Source organism: Bidens hawaiensis, unplaced genomic scaffold (genome assembly GCF_021521415.1).
Source record: "Bidens hawaiensis isolate Kalapana, Puna unplaced genomic scaffold, B.hawaiensis_p1.1 tig00048501_1, whole genome shotgun sequence".
Classification (NCBI taxonomy): domain Eukaryota; kingdom Viridiplantae; phylum Streptophyta; class Magnoliopsida; order Asterales; family Asteraceae; genus Bidens; species Bidens hawaiensis.
Window position 1 is genome coordinate 86,248 of NW_027498696.1, and position 10,643 is coordinate 96,890.

The 10,643-nt window shown below is 37.2% G+C and overlaps 1 pseudogene; it reads right to left on the minus strand.

Annotated features, from left to right (window-relative positions):
- Positions 1–267: 267 nt before the first annotated feature.
- LOC143597552 (receptor-like protein kinase BRI1-like 3) lies at positions 268–8,397 on the minus strand (annotated as a pseudogene).
- Positions 8,398–10,643: the final 2,246 nt, after the last annotated feature.

Here is a 10,643-nt window from a genome sequence, read left to right on the forward strand (position 1 = left end):
GAAAAAATAAAAAGGGATATGGTCCACTGCTCAAATAGGTATTCATCAAACATGTAGTATAATTACCTCAACATGATTGAATAATATAATAAATCAATACGTTCTGATTCAACAAGGTGCAATGATGATAAAACATGCTAAAAAGTTTGACACAAAGAACAAAGTAAGATTTATCTTGATCCAAGAAAAGCGCATATTATGATCGAAAAACCATCTAGTCATTTTGTTCCAAAGCCGAAAGTAATCATCTCCAACTCTTAGAATTTCCAGAAAATAATATTCACATAAAAAAATAATTGCAACGTTTCATCAATTACCCAAAGGTTCTTTTTCTTGAGATTCATCAATCACTGAACTTTTCATGGACATCACATCAAGAACATCACTTCCAGAATCATTTATAACCTCTTTAAACTTTCCCATTACTTGAATCATTGTCGGTCTCTTCCACGGCTTGTTATCAACACACTGAAACGATATCTTCAAACAATGAACCAATTCATATTCACACAATTTATCAGATAACAATTCAGGGTCCAAAATGTCACGAACTCTTTGTTCTCGATGCAATTGTTTAGCCCACCCGACAAGATTATTATAATCTCCAAACTCCTTAGTATCTATCGGTTTTTTCCCCGATAAAAGCTCTAACAACACAACACCATAACTATAAACATCTCCTTTAGCCGTATACCTGAAACTTTGGTAGTACTCGAGTGGTAATTTCCCCAAAGAAAACAGAAATTGACAACAGAAACGAAACGGACTTATTATTAACCAAGAAACGAATGATCGTACGAAACGAATTGAAAAACGATTACTGAAACTGAAAACTAACTATGAACCCTAATTACAAAACTATATATATCCCCAAATCTGGACACCAACGACTTCTAACTAACTTTCACTATCTTGACACGTTTACCCCTGAAGTTTAGAAAAACTTTTAATTGCTTTCATAAACTGTCAACTATGAATATTGACATAACCAGCCCTTGCACTATGATTATTAATGATTAAAGCATAAGAGATGACTTTAACTACTAACAATCTCCACCTTTAAAGCCATCTCATTAACCAATTCCAAGTCCCTTTACACAGAACTCAAGCTTGGTACCTGGCAGCCCTTTAGTTAGCATATCAGCAAAGTTTTCTTCGGTCTTCACTTGAACTACCTTGACTTCTTTTGCATTAATCACTTCCCTAATGAAATGCATTCTCACATTAATGTGCTTTGTTCTCTCATGAAATACACTATTTCTTGACAAGTGAACAGCACCTTGACTATCACAGAATATATCTTAACTGGACAACTTTACCCCTAGCTCGGAAACTAATCATTCAGCCACAAAGCTTCCTTTACAGCTTCTGTCAAAGCCATATACTCAGCTTCGGTAGTGGAAAGAGCAACAACCTTTTGAAGTTGTGATTTCCAACTAACAACATTACCAATAACTTTAAAAACATAACTAGTGATTGATCTTCCCTTATCTAAGTCCTTAGCATAATCTGCATCTACATACCCTGCTACCTCACCTTGACAATTATCTGTATGATAACCAAAGTTCAATCCCCAATCCTTGGTACCCTGCAAATATCTCAAAACCCATTTGGTAGCATCCCAGTGAGCCTTACCCGGATTTGCTAAGAACCTGCTGATCACACTAACATCATAGGCAAGATCTGGCCTTGTACAGGCCATCAAATACATAAGACTCCCAACCACACTAGCATAAGGTACCTTCTCCATGTACCTTATCTCCTCTTCTGAACTTGGAGCATCTTGTGAAGACAATTTGATATGAGCAGGAAATGGAGTTTTTACTGGTTTACTATCTGCCATAGCAAAGTTCTTTAACACTTTATTAACATACGAAGTTTGTGTTAACTTCAAGTGTCTCGAACTTCTATTTCTGATTATCTCCATTCCCAAAATTTTCCTTGCTTCACCCAACTCTTTCATCTTAAATTCCATCATCAGAAGTTTCTTAGTGGCTTCTATTTCACTCTTATCCTTACAAGCCAACAACATATCATCTACATATAATAACAAGAAGATGAAATGTCCACCATGCCCTTCCCTAAAATAGATACAACTATCATATGAACTTTATAAGAAACCATGAGTCAACATGAACTCATCAAACCTCTTATACCACTGCCTTGGGGACTGTTTAAGGCCATATAGCGATCGTTTTAACAAGCATACTTTGTCTTCATTCCCCTCAATTACAAATCCCGTAGGTTGTTTCATATAAATCTTTTCATCAAGAAAACCATGTAAGAAGGTCGTCTTTACATCTAGTTGCTTTAATTCTAAATCATAGGCAGCAGTAATGGACAATAATACCCTTATTGAGGTGTGTTTAACAACTGGAGAAGAGATTTCATTGTAGTCAATACCTGCCCTTTGAGTGAACCCCTTTGCCACCAACCTAGCTTTGAACCTAGGTCCTTCACCACCTGGCATACCATCTTTAATCTTGTATATCCATTTACACGACACAAGTTTCTGATCCTTAGGCTTTTCCACTAATTCCCATGTCATATTTTTCTCCAAAGAAGCCATTTCTTCACTCATAGCAGCCCACCACTTATCTTTTTCTTTAGAACACATGGCCTCATTATATGACATAGGTTCATATAAACTTTCTTCTTCTGCAGCCATAAAGACCACTGCAGAAATGTCTAAATTGTCCCTATATCTGATTGGAGGTTGTATCTTTCTCCTCGTTCTATCTCTTGCAATATTATGACCAGAAGTGCCACTAGTCATTTCCTGATTTACCCCTATATCAGTATAAATAGACCCTGCATCTTTCTCATCAAGCTCCACCTCAATCAATACTTTCCCCTGCTCCTCCAGAACATGACTTGTTGAATTTCCACCAACCACATCCTTATAATGCACCATTTCTTGAAATTCCACATTTCTACTTACTATAATCTTTGGACTATTATCATCTAATCTCCAAAGCCTATAGCCCTTTACCCCTTCTGTATATCCCAAGAATATACACTTCAATGCTCTAGAATCAAGTTTATCTTGACTTATATGAGCATAAGCAATAGACCCCACAACTCTAAGATGACTACAGTCTGGTTTTACACCAGTCCATCTTTCCATTGGAGTCTTCATACCTACTGCTCTTGATGGAGATCTATTGATCAGATAAGCAGCAGTAGTGACCACTTCACCCCAAAAACCCTTGGGCATTCCAGCATTTAACCTCATACATCTTACCCTTTCTAGTAAGGTCCTATTCATCCTCTCAGCTAAACCATTCTGTTGAGGAGTTCCAGGTACTGTTAAATGTCTAGCCATGCCCTGCCTTTTACAATATTGACCAAAATCATGGTTACAAAATTCTAGACCATTATCTGTCCTCAATTTCATAACCTTCTTCTCTGTTTGGGTTTCCACTAAAGTTTTCCATTCAACAAACTTAGGAAAAGCATCACTCTTATGTTTAAGTACATAAACCCAAACCCTCCTGGAAAAATCATCTATTATGGACAAAAATATCTAGCTCCACCTAGAGTACTAACCTTTGCAGGCCCCCACAAATCTGAGTGAACATAATCTAAGACTTCTTTAGATATATGTTTACCTTTAGAAAATTGGACCCTTCTCTTCTTTCCAAACACGCAGGTTTCACAAAAACCAACATCATTGACCTTAAACTCTTCTATGATCTGTTGTTTTCTAAGTTCTATTAAACCATGCTCACTTAAATGGCCAAATCTTTTATGCCATATTAAAGAACTATCAGACTTAGACACTACAACAAATGCATCATTTTGTAATGCAACACCATCTAAATGATAAGTGTTATTACTCTTCCTAGTTCCAGTCAATACAACTAAAGATCCTTTTACAACCTTGGCTTTACCATCTTTTAACCCTACATAAAACCCAGCTTTCTCAAAAGTTCCTAATGAGATCAAACTCCTTTTTAAACTAGGAATGTACCTGACCTCATTGATGTCCACTTCTATTCCATTACTCATTATTAAAGTAATAGATCCTAAACCAAGTATTTTGCAAGGTCTATTATCACCAAGCTTCATCTCTCCTTGATCTTCTAACTTTAGGTCTTTAAAGAAACTCTTAACAGGTGTCATGTGGAAAGAACATCCTGAGTCAAGAATCCACCCTTATTACCCTTCGTTATTAGAGACATTCATTACATCAGAGCTATCATAACTATCAGAGGAGCCTTCTAAAACATTACTATTATGCCCCTTCGAAGAACCAAATTCTCCACAATCCTTCTTTCTTTCTGGACAATCCCTTTTCAGATGCTTCTCTGAATTACATACATAACCACGTCTCTTTATTTTGGATTTAGATCTTGACTGCTTCTTTGTCTTAGAGCCTCTAAACTCAGATCTGCCCCTAACATATAAACCATCACTTGTATCTTCTTTAACATCATTCCTTTTCTTTAACTCTTTCGAGTTCATGGCAGCAAGAACATCCTCCATTGATAAGGATTCTCTGCCATACATGAGCGTATCAACAAAGTGCTCGTATAAGTGAGGTAAAGAAGCCAAGAAGATGATTTCCTGGTCTTCATCTTCTAAAGTGATCTCTATATTTTCAAGATCCAAGACAAGTTTGTTAAACTCGTCTGTATGATCTTCAAGCGTCTTATTAGACGTCATATGAAACGTATACAACCGTTTCTTTAGGTATAGAAGATTTGCTAAAGACTTCGTCATGTACAAGATTTCCAATTTCGCCCAGATGCCGGCTGCAGTGGTTTCCTTCGAGACCTCCCTCAGAACACGATCACCGAGTGACAGAATAATCGCGTTGTGCGCCTTCTCCAACAAATCCTTCTTATCTTTATCGGTCATCTCCGCCAGTGCATCCACCAGTCCCTGATGAACCAGCAACGCTCGCATCTTCACTCTCCATAAACCAAAATCGTTCTTCCCATCAAATTTCTCAAGATGGAATTTCGTCGACACAATGACTGTAACTTCAATCGTTCAAACGATTGAACGAATTAAACCCTCTTTGAATCCGTATCAGGAGCCACTACCAGGGCTCTGATACCAATTGTGGTAATTTCCCCAAAAGAAAACAGAAATTGACAACAGAAACGAAACGAAATTATTATTAACCAAGAAACGAATGATCGTACGAAACGAATTGAAAAACGATTACTGAAACTGAAAACGAACTATGAACCCTAATTACAAAACTATATATATCCCCAAATCTGGACACCAACGACTTCTAACTAACTTTCACTATCTTGACACATTTACCCCTGAAGTTTAAAAAAACTTTTAATTGCTTTCATAAACTGTCAACTATGAATATTGACATAACCAGCCCCTGCACTATGATTATTAATGATTAAAGCATAAGATATGACTTTAACTACTAACAACTCGGGTGGGACATACCCGGGGGTCCTGGCTAATGTACTCACACTAAGATGAGTTTCTTGTGCATTAACGAGTCGAGCCATTCCAAAATCCGAGACACGGGCTTCAAAATCTTGGTCTAGAAGTACATTACTTGACTTCATATCGCGGTGAATAATATGTGGAATGCAACTATGATGAAAAAATGCTAGCCCTCTTGCTGACCCAATGGCTATCTTTTTTCGTGTTGACCAATCGAGCCACGGAACACACCCTTCCCCTTTGACCCGATCATGTAAAACCGCTTCTAAACTTCCCCATTTCATATGCTCATAAGCAAGCAATCTTTCTTCTCCTATCTTACAATAACCCAACAATGGTATGAGATTACGGTGTTTGATTCTTCCAATGGTTTCCATTTCAGCCATGAACTCTCTGTCTCCTTGACTCGTGACGTGTATAAGTTTCTTGATCGCGACAACACTCCCATCTTTTAACTCGGCTTTGTAAACGTCACCAAACCCGCCCGAACCAGTTAATGTGTCGGGACTAAACCCGTTTGTTGCTTCCAGCAAGTGGCCAAAAGTTAGCTTTCGTAACGGCTTCTCAAACGTCGCAATATTGATGCTTAATGGCTCGGGTACGCCCTTTAACATCCAACTGCTGTTTCCCGAAGCTGAAAGGCTTTCCATTTATTTATCTCTTTCTTCCACTTTCTTTTGGTACTTCATTCTGAAAAGAATAAATGTGAGGATGAGTATACATATAAGGGATGCGAGTATCCCGACAACCACCCCGGTAGCCATAGAAGTTGTCCTCTTTGTTCGGCCTAGCCCGTCGGGCTTCTAACCCACAAGGATCCAATGGAAGCCCACAAAGGCCCGAGTTGTATTCATATTTTGATGAAGGGAAAGTGGTGAGTTGTCCTCCTGAAGGTATCGGGCCTGTGAGCTTATTATTTGACACGTCGAAGTCATTTAGAAACGAGAGACTCACTAATGATCCCGGGATGAAGCCTGTTAACGAGTTATGTGAAAGATCAAGAAGCAAAGCAGTTTTCAAATTACCTAAACTAAACGGGATTTCATCCGTAAGATTATTGTATCCATGATTCAAAACTTGCAAGTAACTTAACGAACCGTAGCTTTGAGGAATACTTCCCGTTAAAGAGTTGAACGCCAGATCAAGATAGATCATGCTACCATTAGCTTCATAATTATACATTGTCAAACCAGAATATATTCTAGTCGAGGGGCAAGAATAGTAATTCAAGAACCCTTCAAGTCTCTCTTTCCTTATACCCTCAAACTCAACAAGCCCTCCAACAAATCTACAAGCAGTCCCACCTTCATTCCTCACAAAAGCAAACTGCTTGCCCGAAACGGGCCCTGGGGAAACAAACCCGGCTGAGCCTGCTAGCTCTTCCGGAAGCGGCCCATTTAGTAAATTACTATTCAAATCTAACCAAATGAGGCTTTTACACTTGCCAAGACCTATTGGAACACCACCTGTTAACGAATTGTTTCCGAGTTGAAGAATTGCAAGATTCACAAGATTCCCTACACCGACCGGGATCTCACCTTCGAGCTTGTTGTTAGAAAGCGAAACCCAGATCAGATTCCTACAGCTGGCGATCGAAGTCGGGATTGTTCCTGTGATGAGGTTGTTGTTAAGGATCAATGTTTGAAGATTCCCTCCTTTGACACAGATTCCATCTGGGATTCCACCTGTGAGATTGTTAGCCCACATTATCACATCCAGGATCTCTGGGAGATTCCATATTCCAACAGGAATTACACCAGTCAAACTATTGAAACTAAGATCAATGGTTTGTAAACTTTTGCAACCGCCAATACTATTCGGTATTAAACCTGATAAGTAATTGCTGGCCAAAAGTAACCTCTGAAGTGAATATGAAAGCGGTGAGTTTGAAAGACACCATACAGAAGGTATCTCACCTGTAAACTCATTAGAACTCAAGTCAACCACTTGAAGTTGGCTACAGTTGACCAAAGTCAACGGTAAACTCCCTGTCACGTTGTTAAATGGCACATAAAGATGCTTCAAACTTGTCATGGAGCTCACAATTTTGGTTAAAAAGTCTCCGGAGAGAAAATTGTGGCCAAGATTGAGGCTTGAGAGAGGCAAACACGAAGCGAAGGACGACGGAAGCCCGCCGGTTAACTGGTTGCCGGAAAGATCAAGCTCTTCAAGTGTGCTACAGGCATTTCCGAGCTCTCGCGGAATCTGGCCGGAAAATTTATTCCAAGATAAAGACAGACTTTTTAAGGATTTGAAACCGCCCAGTTTGTCTCCCGGAATCTTCATGTTTAAAGCATTATGGCTGATATCAAGGCTTCGTAAAAGGTGACAGTTTGTCAAGCTCGTGGGAAACCCAGCTCCGGTAAGACCGTTTCTTGAAAGGTTGATTGCTGTAAGATTCTGACAAGTCCCAAAGTCAAGGTTCTGAAACTCTCCGGTGAAGTTGTTGCCGGAAAGATCAAGGAACTGTAAGCTGGGTGGTATAGAACCGGTGGGTATGTCACCGGAAAACCGATTGTCAAAGAGGTCTAGTGACGTAAGGTACTTGCAATGGCATAAAGAGCTGGGGAGGTTTCCGGTGAGCCTGTTGCCGGAGAAGTTAAGCATGTTGGCGTTCCAGCTGCTGGTAAAAGAAAGGTTGCCAAAAAAAGAGTTTCCGGAGAGAGAAAGAGCAGAAAGAGTAGAGATTGACATAATATCGTTCAGGTTAAGAGTACCGGCGAGGTAGGCGTCGGTGAGATTAACCGTGATGACACGGTTGCTATTCAAACACCGCACGCCTCGCCACGGCTCGACGATGAAACCGACCAATCAGATAAAATGCGGGTAGGGTCGGAATCAATGGATGAGTTTCTGAAAGATAATAATCTGAAAGCATCATCTTCTTGACTTGTAACAAAGAGTGGAAAGGCTAGAAGTAGAAAGCAAAAGTAGAAGGATTTCTTCATCTGATTATTTGTTTTGAAAGTCTCTCATGGCATGCAAATGTAATGGAAGAAAAGATGTATTTTAGAAGAAAAAAAAAAGAATGTAATGAATGAGTAAAGCCGTAAAGGTGGTGTGGTGGTCCTTGCTTAAGGAAAACCTTAGAAATTGCGACTGGATCGATGCTGCTTTATGTATAACAAGTACAATTCGAGACATTTTATCTAGTAAACTATTCATATAATTTCGTATAATGTTTCCATCTCATTGGTTAAAATCATTTAAACCTGAGTTAAAACTGCCGGTTTGACCAACTTAAAATAACATGATTCGATTGACAATTTATGGTTTGAAAACCACTTTGTGGCTTGGAATTTGTCATGTAAAAAGACCCTTTTAAAGAAAATAAAGAAAAAAAATAGAAGAATGTAAAAATTACTTATTATGTTCTTTAATTGTTAGAAGAAAACTGTAATTGAAAATCTAACGTCTGTTAGTATGGGTGTTTGAAATCATGAAACCGTTTAAACTGTAGTGAACGGTTTGGTTTACGGTTTGTACTAGAAACCAACCCTAAAAAAACAGAATGGACCATATAATTTAATTATATTTAAGTTTCTCAGATACTTTATGTCATATACATATATGTATATCAACACTTTTGTTAAATATAACTTGTAGCGTAACTACGTAAATGTATATATATTATTCATTTTAATTATTAACTAAATACTAACTTGAAAGATGGGTTGAGGCCCAAATCCAAACCCAGTAACAAGTTGCAATAAATCTGTCTTTAGATTTTCTTTTCATTAAATTATTAAATTCCAAATAATACATATTTCATGTTTTCAGACTGCTAGTGTTTAAACGTCACTATGACGAATTGTATATAAATTAGTTTTGCAAATTAATCATAACCCAACATGCCTAAGCCCGTGAAATCAAACGTAACTAACGGTTTGGTTTGGTCTGATTCGGTTTAAAGTTTAACGGTTTGGTTTTAATTTACAAGAATCAAAATCCATAAAATTAGACTGTAAACACCCAATATCGTTAGTAGCAAGGACGGAATCTAATACAAACATAATAAGTAACAAATAATTAGCACATTGAGTGAAAAGAGGTGTAGTTTTTAATATAAAGGAAAATTATCAATCAATCAATCATACCCAGTGGAGTCCCACCAATTGCAAAGCTATAAGTAAGGTCTGGAGAGGGTGGGATGTAGGCACACCGTACCTCTATCCAACGGGATAGAGAAGTGGCTTTCAGAGAGACCCTCGGCTCTTGACTACAATAATATAGATTTATTATTATAAATGGCGATGAATTATTATATATATATAATTTACCTTTATATTTTGTCCTTGATCATAATAATATAGATTTATTATTATAAATGGCGATGAATTATTATATATATAAAACTATATATAAATATGTGTGCAGTGGCGGACCCATGAAATATTATCACACGAGTCGGAAAATTTTTTCGTCCGTCCATAGTTATATAGTTTTTTTCTATCTGGTTCGGTCGTTTGGGTTGCGTCAAAACAGTATTACTTTCTTTCTTTCTGGTTCCGCCGTTCGAGTTGAATCGAATCGAATCGAGTCGGGTAATATAAAAAATATAATTAAACAAAATATCATTAGAAATGCATAATTAAAAGACAATTTATTTAAAATTGTTAGTTACATGTTTAATTTTTTAAAATCTGACTTGAAATATTACCTATTTTCGATATTCCTAAACAAGTCTTTCTAAATAAAAAATACAGCTATCGTTTAGATTCTCATCAATTGTCGAGTTCTTTTAACATTATTTTTGTAAGTATCCGATAAATAATATTCTAAGTTTTTCCTGGAAAAATATTTAGTAAAGGACATCTTTATATACCAACAAATAATATTCAAATATTATAAAAACCAAAGATTTATTAAAAATATAAATTAATAAATAATGTACTAACCTAACGAACCAAAAAATGTAACTTAAAAATGAAATAAACAAAAAATGCCCAATACCAAGTGGACTAAATCTTTGCGGGTCGTGGTTTTGAGTTTGAAAAGGCCACATGCTAAACTAATATTAGGTTTAATATACTTCTTCCTCTTTTTTTCTATAACTTCACTATTCTGAAACGTGATGACCGAAAAAATGAGGCATAGTTTCACTTGTGGTTCCAAGGATGCTCATCACCCATCTGATCTCGAATTACATAGATATCGTTGTCAAAATTTCACAAGGATCGATTGGGATTTTAACATTATAGTAGTGCTAATTTTTCTTT